This window comes from Lycorma delicatula, chromosome 10 (genome assembly GCF_047948215.1).
Source record: "Lycorma delicatula isolate Av1 chromosome 10, ASM4794821v1, whole genome shotgun sequence".
Taxonomy (NCBI): Eukaryota; Metazoa; Arthropoda; class Insecta; order Hemiptera; family Fulgoridae; genus Lycorma; species Lycorma delicatula.
Genome location: NC_134464.1, coordinates 37,287,478 through 37,298,977, shown reverse-complemented (window position 1 = coordinate 37,298,977; position 11,500 = coordinate 37,287,478).

The window sequence follows — 11,500 nt, the reverse complement described above, 5'->3', positions numbered from 1 at the left end:
TTTGCGTAGTATAAAAAAGAAAATTATCAGTTCTTTTCAGAATTCCCAAACTGCATGGAAGGTTGCGTTTAGTTATTATTGTTATGATTATTATTATTATTATTATTATTATTATTATTATTATTATTATTATTATTAATAGTATACATAAAAAACTTTTCTTTGTGCTATAAAGAATGGAAGTTAATAGGATTATCTGAAACGATGCCTAAAGTCTCCTTATCTCCTTATTCAGAATTTTCCTTCCCCTTCATCATTCAGACGCTTCGAAACGTATTGTTCTTCGAACTATTTTATTTTGCTCAGTCATATATAAATTTATAAAATAGGTAAATCGCATTAGGTGAAGTGTATTTAAGCGAATGTTATACATATGTGGTTGTTTCTATGTTTGTTTTTGAATATTTGTGAATGAACGGGTGCGTATCTGTATATAAAATGTACGAACGATTGCATGGGAATATAATATAAAGCAGTACTTATAATAATAATAATATGTATAATATTTATAAAAAATGTTTTACGGAATTCTCATGTAGGAGAATTTAAATGAATACGTGAAAATAAAAATAAATAATAATTATGAATAATGAATTAAAATAAAGCAATAATCTATATAAATCAAAATGTAAATGTTCGTTTGTTCAAAATCTTAATTCTCCGAAAGTTCTTCACCGATTGCTTTGAAATTTTGACATAACGTTGCATTCGAATACGTGCATGTTTTTATAAACCTACTATTTATATACCTAATATGTCACACCTGTGACAGATAAAAACATGCTTTTTTTGAAAAACAGCGCTATCAGTTGGACGTAAAAGCAACACACACTATACTAAATATTTTACGATTCCATTTCAATGTTTCCGATATGTGTGTCTGCTATAGACTAAAAAATTACTAGACCGATTTATGCGCGGGAAAAGGGAGAAATAGAAAAATCAAAAAAGGTAAAAGGGAATAAGGTAAAAAGGGATGAAGTGGAAAGGTAAGGGAACATGGTGAAAAGAAAAAGGAGAAACGAAAAGGGGGAAACGGATAAGTGGAAAGAGGAGAAAAGGAGAATGGGGAAAGGGAGGAAGGATAAAAGGGTAAAGGTTAAATTTTGTGAAGTTCCGTATTGTTCATTTTGTTAATGTTTTATCAAACATTCAATTGTGTTCAAATGTAGCAATGGCGAAGCATTGACATGTCTGCTAGTAATAAATAAATAATAAACATTAACTGATACATATCAGTTACGTACGAAGATTTTATCGAAAGCCTTGCCAAGCGATTTGAGATCGTAAAGAAATTAGGGCTATACTAATAAGGCGGATTTGGGAAGAACAGATCTTGCCAAGAGCAAATCCTGTACCTGAAAATCATCCTGAAATATATTAAAAGCCGAAACTAAAGAGCGTTTATTACATTTATGGAGTTTAAAAAAACATACGATTCCGTAGACAGAGAAAATTGATACAAAAGGAGAAAGAATACGGAATAGATAACAAAACAACTAAATTCACAAAGCTAACCAAAATACATTATCAAAAGTTAAATTCAGAGGAATCTAAGCTCTCCCTCTGAAATTAAAACGGAATTTAAAAAAAAGAGGCGTATTACCACCTCCCCTGTTTTAAAACATTCTGATGAGGCTGAGATGATTGGGATCAGGTGGAGAAACAAGTTGCTGAGAGATTATGAAAATTAGTTCAGAATACGACAACCTTAACGTGTTGTCTAATATCAAATATCTAGAAGAAAATATTAAATACACTGTGAAAAAGTAGGTATAAAATTGTATAGTTGTAGAGTTTTTTTTTTATTAGTAGTTGTAATGATTTATACATAATGCGTTATTTATTATAAAACAAAATAGTAGCTTTAGAAGGACACGATCAGAATTACAATTACAAATAAGTACAATCTGTGAGGTGTTCAAATTGCCAGCCTTCAACATTTACACATTCCTGCAGTCTAGTTTCTACAATCAAGCACACTTTTACACAGAGGTTTTTAGCAGTATTAATTTCTGGATGGAGCCAGTTGCATCAAAGTTATTGCGTAATCTGTAAATTGTTAGCCTCTTTTTTTTTTTTTTTTTAAGAGGCGGAGGAATCCCATTTACGGGCGCTGAAGCAGTGTCGGGCTCGATAATAGGTTCCGCAAGATGTGTTCCTGCGCACTACCGACTAAACTTCCACCCCTCCTGGAAAATGCTAATTAATTCAGGAGCGGAGTAAATGCACCCACACACAATCGGTCACCACAGCAAACATCAAATCCAACTATCACGCGCGCATCACACAAAACACAGAAAAACACATCAGAATATCAACACGTTCCAAGCACAAATATACCGGATATTTTTACACGGATTTGAATACTAGATCGTGAATACCGGTGTTCTTTGGTGGTTGGGTTTCAATTAACCACACATCTCAGGAATGGTCGAACTGAGACGGTACAAGACTACACTTCATTTACACTCATACATATCATCCTCACTCATCCTCTGAAGTATTATTTGAAAGGTAATTACCGGAGGATAAACAGGAAAAAGAAAGAAGGCACACACACACACACACACATAACAACGCACTTATAAACTCAAGAACAAACCATGCCCACACACAGACACAGCACATTGCATAAGGACTAAAATAGAGATAACACACCAAGCCTAAAAGGCACTCTCATGCACGCTTAATAACCACACACACACTCACCGCATACGCACTCGCCCAGCAGACAAGTACACAACTCGCATACTTACCCAAAGCATACTCCGTCTTTGCTTCGAAGAAGAAAGCACACCATCAGGCATCGAGAGCGGAGTGTCCACGGCCTCTCCACGTTAAGACGACTGCCACACGCTCGCAGGGACCCCCGCGAGGCACTCAGCCGCAGACCTGTCCAACCCGGCGATCCCTATGTCTCCTTTCCCTGCGGAACACCTCGTACTCGCAAAACTTCACCATCATGCTTTTAACATAATTGTCGACAGCCCTCCATTCCTTCTCTCCCTTAATTATTTCTAGTGTCTCCTCAGGTCTGAACATATCTGTTCGGTCCAGTGTATGCAAAACTGTTAGTCTACTTGCAAATTTATGCAAATTATTAGTCTAATTGGTGGAGGTATACCAAGTTCTGTAGTCCATTTACTCCAAACCATTTCAGCATTCTCAGTCTAACAGTATTTTTTAACTATCCACTTCCATTGGTGATGGTTAAATTACCAGCCATGATTATCTGAAAAATACTAATATGTAAGCAATTAAGTAAGTAAATAAAAATTAAGTAACAAATAATAAATCAGGTAATACTTATTTTAACTTTATACCTACTTTTACACTCCGCTATAAAACAGTAGGGAATAGAGCGGAAATCGAAACTGGATAAATAACATTTCCTGACCAAAGATATCTACAATAAAAAAACGGTCAAACTCAGATGTAATGCCACAATGGTGAGACCAGTAGTACTATACGGAAGTGAAACGTTACACCTTACCGACCTGGAACCGTTAAAGGAAACAACAGAAAAATAAAAACAGAAATCCAACCAAGAACTGCATGAAGGAATATCTAAAAAAAAAGAAAAAGAAGTTGACAGATTCCTGTGGGCCATGTGTAGAGAACAATGTGTCTACAGAACCGTAAGTACATTGTTGTAGGTACCTTTACTTTCTTTTACTGTTTAGCCTCCGGAACCACCTTAAGGAAATACTTCAGAGGATTAATAAGGATTATATATGTACGTATGAATGTAAATGAAGTATAGTCTTCTACAGTCTCAGAACGACCATTCCTGAGACGTGTAGTTAATTAAAATTCCTTCTACCTAAGAACACCAGTATCCATTATCTAATATCCAAATCCGTATAAAAGTAACTGCTTCTTCAAGGATTTGAAGAACCTTAGAACTTCCGACTACGAAATCAGATGATTTGATTGACAAGTTCACCACTAGACCAACCCGGTGGGTTGTTATAGGTACCTACAACAGCCGGCCTCCGTGGTGCGAGTAGTAGTGTCTCGGCCTTTCATCCCGAGGTCCCGGATTCGAATCCCGGTCAGGCATGGCATTTTCAAACGCTACAAATCATTCACATCTCATTCTTTGAAGTAATACCTAACGGTGGTTCCGGAGGTTAAAAAAACGTACCTACAACAAATGAAAAAAGATTATGAAACCTATACCCAATCGTGAAAAGGAAATGAAGTATTGAAAGTCAATCTAAAAAAAAATCACAATGTTGAGTATAAAATAGTGAGGAAGGAAAAGAATCATATCAAAATGAAATGATCGGTAGAGAGAAAGACCAAACACGCGAAATGAATGAAAGAATATTGGGAAAAAAGAAAAAGAAACCAGAAGAAATTATATTAAAGTGGTCCATAGTTGGCCTAAAAAAAAAAAAATATATAATATCTTGTTACTATTAATTAATATTAACTTATTTTATTAAGTAATGAATTAGAAAGGATTTAATTTTAATATTTATATAATCTAGATAAAATAAGAAAATAAATATATTAAAAAACGAAAACTGACAAAATAAGACACTCTTAGACGTAAACTACTTACAAAAGAGAATATATAATACTTAAGATTAAATAAAAAGTTAAGACAACAAAAAAAAGGAAGAAAAAATAGTAACATTAAATTATTTTTTGAAATGTTTATGTTTTGAATTCGGCATTAAATTAAAAACAAATAACTAGGAACAATTAATCTTTAAATTGAAATCTATTTTTAAAAAAATCAAAATTAAATATGACTTGCATGGTATAATTCTTTAATATTTTATACATTATTTGAAGTAAGTTTTATATTATATTTGAATATTTTTTTTTTTTAAATTCGTTGGTTTAAAATTATTTCAAGTACGAATAGGCATACAAAAGATTACGCGTAAAATTAATGCAAGAATTCGGAGAAAACGCTTTAACTATTACGTAAATCATGGTTATTTGGATTTCGAAATAAGATTTACATTTTTATTTACGCATTTAAATATTTTATCCGGATATTTGGCTTTAAAATATTTTGAATATCATAAAGACTGCAGGTTTTGTACTAGCTCTACAAAAATTCAATATTATAAAACCTGACGTGGACATCACGTGACTTCCTTGTACGCTTATTAAATTACATATATTTTTTATATATTTATATTTTTTCATTACATTTTTTTTTTATTATTGAATTGTTATTTATTGTAAAATTCTTTTTACAGTCAGAGGTTAATAATCATTAATAAATCAATATATTTAAATTTAAAAAAAAAAGAAAAAATGAAGTCGCATTCGAACCGATGTGCCTTCCCCTTGTAAGATCCAAATATTTCATTAATTAAACTTTTATTGGATTATAACTCTGAAACCAATGAAAATAATTACCATTTATGATATATCGTTGAAAAGCTCTCAACGAGGGCTTATTACTGCAATTAAGAAAAAGTACAAAATCTAATTTTTGTTTTGGATTTCGGGCTTTTTTTGACACTTTTGGTCGTCGATTGCAATTGAAAGTGGAGGTGCACAACTAGCTGTTATAACAGTTCTAAATACAAAATTTCAACATACTATGGCTAATCGCTTCTAAGTTATGCGAGATATATACGTACGTACAGACGTAACGCCTAAACTAGTCAAAATGGATTAGGGATATTGAAAATGGATATTTCCGTTGAAATCTAATTTTTTTGAATTTTTTGGCGATTACAATACTTCCTTGTACGAAGTAAAAATTATGAAGATATACATACCAAACCAGTAATTATCACTGCTACGTGACATATCACAACAGTGATAGGAAAGACATTTCACTCCATAAATTGATTTACCGAACTATATCCTATTATCGGTGCTTAAAATCACGTACAATTCCGCAATCAACAGATAGTTACAAAATTGACACGTTAACAATTCGATAATTTGGAATAATCAGTTAATTCGATACTCCCAGTAATCCAACGGTTTATATAATTGCCAGTAAACTCAAACTGAATGAACTGATATCCTGGTTAATTTATTTTGGGAAGTTAAACTTAAAATTGGAAGTAAAAGGTAAAAATTAATGCAGATTAGCACACAAAAGAAGATCAGAAAACAAAAGAGAATTCTCTCGCTAGAGAAACATAAATGTAATCAAACTGAACGCACCTACTTGAACGATGTAAAGACAAAGGAAATGAAGAGTCATCTTGTTAGAGAAGTCTAGGGAGTAATTAGATGACGTCATTTCCGATGCTTATCTTCTTTTCTAGCTAAGTAGACAACACACTTTCTTTACTTAGCGTAAAAGTCGAAAAATTCAAATTATTAATTCATCATCTTCCCTATCTTTTCGAACATTATTTATTTTTACTTCTGAGATAGTATTGTTTCCAAAGATTTTTAATTTTAATTACAGTTCACAGTTGGTTTTGCTAACGTTATTCTTAAATAACTTCTGAAAGAATCTCTACCAAGAAATATATTAATAAAAAAAATTAAGTTATTAATAAAATAAATAGGCTGGCTATTTTGTAGTAGATTCTTTATACGAGTAAGTTGGATAAATGATGAATATGACGTTCAAGTAATTACTTTTAAAAGTATATTCAGTATATTGTAATACGAATTTGGGTTAAAATTTCTCATTTACTTTTTATGTAAGAAAAAAAAATATATATACATAATATATATATATGAATGCTTATGAATCTCTGTTCGTCATAATATCATTTATAAAAATATAATTATGAATTCCGCTTACCAAATATTGTGAGTAATTAAGTATGTTCAAGTGCTTTTGAAAATATTATTTTCCATCTTCAGGAACACATGATGATCAAGTATATTTCATAAAAATTCACTTCGCATATTAAAATTGAGGTAGAGTGAAATAATTAAAAAAAAAAAAAAAAAAATGAATTTTATCTTTTGCCCTGTTATTTTGTAATAAGAGCAATCGGACTTCTTAGTCAATGTACTTAAAAGCACCATTTAAAATTTTAATTATTTCGCTCTATATTATATTATTTCTTCTTTTTTTTCTCGATGGGTCGGAGAAATACCATGTACATACCCTCCATAAATGGGAAAGTGTAGGACTTGCACGGGTTCGGCTAGATGTAATTAATGGCCGATGTGTTCCCGCACCCTACCGACTAAAAACTCCTTTCTCACCGTTCCTCCACTCCCGGGGCCTGACCCGCAGTCGAGCATTACTAGGCCCCGAGATGTGCCTTTGTGTTCAGGAGTTCAGGAGTTCCCGTGCTTCATCGCCGCCGCCCATCTATGCAAGCACACACGAACAGCGACTCTACAGAGGGCTGTCCGTCTACCCCTCGTACTCCAGTCTTCTTCACCACGATATTAGAGGTCTTTTGACAAGTAAACAGTCATCATGACTCATCATCAATCCTCTCCAGTACTCCATACTAGTCTGCACCCCACTCTCGGAGCTCAGCTTCCTTCTTTTTGATAATAAAGTAGGCAAGCAGCTAAACTGCAGCCCAGTCTTTTTTCCCACGAAGCATGATGTTAATAGTATTATCTGGTGTAATTCCTGCAAGTCCTAATTGTTGTTTTATGCTCAACCACCACGGGCACACATAGAATAAGTGTTCTCATATATCCAAGTTGCCACAATACAAATATAGGTGTGAATCCCTCCTTTTAAATCTATGGAGATATGAGTTAAACACTCCGTGACCCGATAACATCTGAGTCAGGAAGAACCTAATCTCATCGTGATTGGAATGAGTCGTCTTGTCCATAGGCCTTTGTTTGAATCTTCCCAATTCGCTTGGCATTCTCTAATCATCAATGTAGTAGCCTCCTTCCGCGTTCCACTATAAGTTCTTTTTTACTTGAACTGGTGTAAGGTACACCGGAGGAACTCCTGTAATGACCTCAACTGCTGGGCCGGAGATTGTTCTATATGCAGAAGCAATCTTGATAGCTCCAATTCCGTGCAGCGAGGCCAACGTTTTTAGGTTTTTCTTGATATCCAGAACATCAGCCATCAGAATTTATAATTATATTTTTGTATACGAACGGGTCATGCCAAAGTAAAATTAATCTAAATAATATCATTACTTAAAACCAAAATAATTGGATGTTTATACTTTATTTTTATTTGTATATACTGTTTTTAGTACGATATATTTTCATCATGCTGTATTTTAAAGTACATCGACTAAGATAACGATTGCTCTTATTACAAAATAATAGGGAAAAAGATAAAATTTATTATTTATTTAAAAACAGCCGTAATCAAGCAGAAGACAATTTATGTTTTATTATTAAACACTTAAATTAAAATTACATCAATTAATTTATTAACATAAATAATGTTTATAAATAAAATTATGTTATATAACATTATCATGTGTGCAGGTGTACATACACAAAGAGAATAATGTTTAAAACAGCAATCTAATCTCACGACAGAAGTTGCAGTTATTTTACTAGTACCACTGGAACGTGACTGTACACAGCAATAAATCGTAAACTCTCCGAATAAGCACTTCACTTTTACAGCTGTATATATATATATATATATATATATATATATATATATATATATACTCGTAATTTACATACTATATTTGTTACAACAAATATAGAGCAAATACATGAGCTCAAAAAAGCTCATGTTTAATTTTTAAAAAGCTTATGTTTAATGTTATTTTTTTACCAAGCAATATTAGAAGCAATATTATTCTGAATTCCTTGCATATAAAAACTGAACTTAAATCAAATAAATCCTTTTTCTTGAGTTGTTGGGCATCAAATACTTTGGTCTTATTGCACTATGAGAATAGAATTTGTAGGGCCAATGCGTGATCGGCATTCGAACTCAGGACGTTCGGATGAAAGCTGGGACGCTACCACTCAACTATGGAGGTTGGTGGAGAACAGCAAATGAATTTTAAAATTGAATAAAATAATTATTAATTAAAAAACGTATATGTTCTACAGTACATATAATTTTTCTATTATTTCTTTTATTTTTTATATTCATTTTAATAATATATATAAGTAAAAGACAATCTTCGTTTTGTGAGTCCCCTAATAACTCAAAAACTAAAAACCGATTTCACTGAAAACTTCACGATTTATCTTTATTTACCCCGGGAGTGTTTAAATGTTATTAGTTCTACAATATTTAATAATATAATTATAACAAAATTTAATCAGATAATAACGTCAGAGAAAGTCGATATTGACATGACACAACGATCGATATAGACAATGACAATCGATACAGACTATATCTTTTGATATAAAACGACATTAACTTTAGTAAAAGAAGTTTTAGATTATTTATTTATACCTATTTTACTTCCTTGCACGAAGCAAAGAGAGTATTGTGGTCGCGAAAAATTTCGGTTTTCAGATTTCAATGGAAATATCCATTTTGACCATCTCTGAATCCATTTTGACTAGTTTCGGAGAGTCGTCTGTACGTATGAATGTATCTCGCATAACTCAAAAAACGATTAGCCGTAGGATGTTAAAATTTTGGATTTAGGTCTGTTGTAACATCTATTTCTGCATCTCCTCTTTTGATTCGACTGAATCAAAAGTGTCTAAAAAGCCCAAAATCCCAAAAAATTGAATTTTTGATTTTTTCTTAACTGCAGTAATAAACTCTCATTCAGAGCTTTTCAATGATATAACATAAGTGGTTTCAGAATTATAGGCGAATTAAATTTTAATTAATGTAATATTTGGATCAAGGCGAAGGCACATCGGTTCAAATCAGACTTCATTTCCTTTTTTTTAACTTTATTATTAACCTCAGATTGTTAAAAAAAATTACAATTATAATTCATGATAACAATAAAGAAAAAATGTATGAAAAAATATCAAAGTTATAATTTTTATATACTTTTCCCCCCAAAAAAAAAATATGTGTATATGTAATTTAATAGGTGTTCAAGGAAGTCCTGTTGTGTCCACATCAGATTTTTTTTATCATTTATGTAGTAGTGAGATTGGTGAAGTTTGAACTGTGATAAACATTCCGGAAGTCATAAGAAGAAAGAAAATTAATAGTGAATTAATATTGTACAATTTATTGTTTCCGTAAATCAAAAGAATGTATTTTTTTAAAAAATATTTATATTTATATAGAAGATAAATTTTAATAATTTAAAAATAAGAATTCGTCCAAAATGACAAAATATTGGTCGTCATCAAATTCAAACAAAGAAAATGAGAGAATACAGAAGAAATGAAACAGAGGAAGAAACAGCACAACGAACGAAGTGGATTACATATGTCAAATAGAATACAAAATTTATTTAATTTATACGCTCAAATTTAGCGATAGCAAAGCATTGACGGGTCCACTAGTATATTATAAATTAAATACAACATACGTGGCATTTTTATGTAATAAAAAATCAAAAAACCTGATTAGAATTTTATTAATTTTTGTCTCTTAAAATTATTTTTTAAAACTTTACTTATCATATATCATAAATCACAAAAACCTTAATTTATAAAGGTTTACCTCTTTACAAATACCTTCTGCTCAGTGCAGAATGTATTGAGGCTTCAATTGCTTTACAAATGAAAGCTTAAAAAAGCAGAGAGTACTTATAAAAATTATGATCATTTCTCTTACTGGAAATCATCAACACTGAGTAAATGAGAAAACTATACGCTGAGGAACGAGACCAGGTAAGACATATATGAAGTATAGTTGAAAAGTTATAAATTATCATTCATATGCCGTCCTTCTGTATCAGTTTTCTGTAAAAGTACAACGCTATACGGTACTCAATTGTTGAAGATAATTGTAATTTGCACTTAAGGCCTCTGGAAAAATAATTCCATTAATTTTTATGTGAGTCGTTTATAAGTGTTAATAATTTTAATGTACTATCAAGTTTTGTCATGCCTTTCAACTGAGAAAAAAACAAAAAAAATCCTTATTTGGATAGAATGAAAAATTACTATATATATATATATATATATATATATATATATATATATATATATATATATATTGTATAAACAATATATTTCCACTTGCCAACAATTTTTTAATGTATTATCCAAGCGCTTTCAGAGTCATTTTTCGATCATCAGGGATTATTTAAAACTATGAATTTGTATCCGTGCATATGGTGTTATATATATGATTAAAATTAAAATTAAAATTAAATTAAAATTTTTGTTTGCATAACAGTCGATAGTCAATAATTAAGAAAAGTTATTTGTTAAGTAAAATAAAACATCATGTCAGTAGGATGTTTACGACTGTTATAAGATATTACATGAAATTTCATCAACCAATTAATTATTGTATGTATATATATTTTTTGAATGAGATAGGTAAAACTTATATAAAAAAAAACTTTTTAATGTGAAAGTAACAGAAATCCCAATTATACGACATTCATCGGTGATATCCTGGGAGAGAAACGACATTAAAGACCGGCTTTGACGATATTATACGGAAGCCACGACATTGGATCAGTCTGTCGGCAACAAAAGAGAATTACTT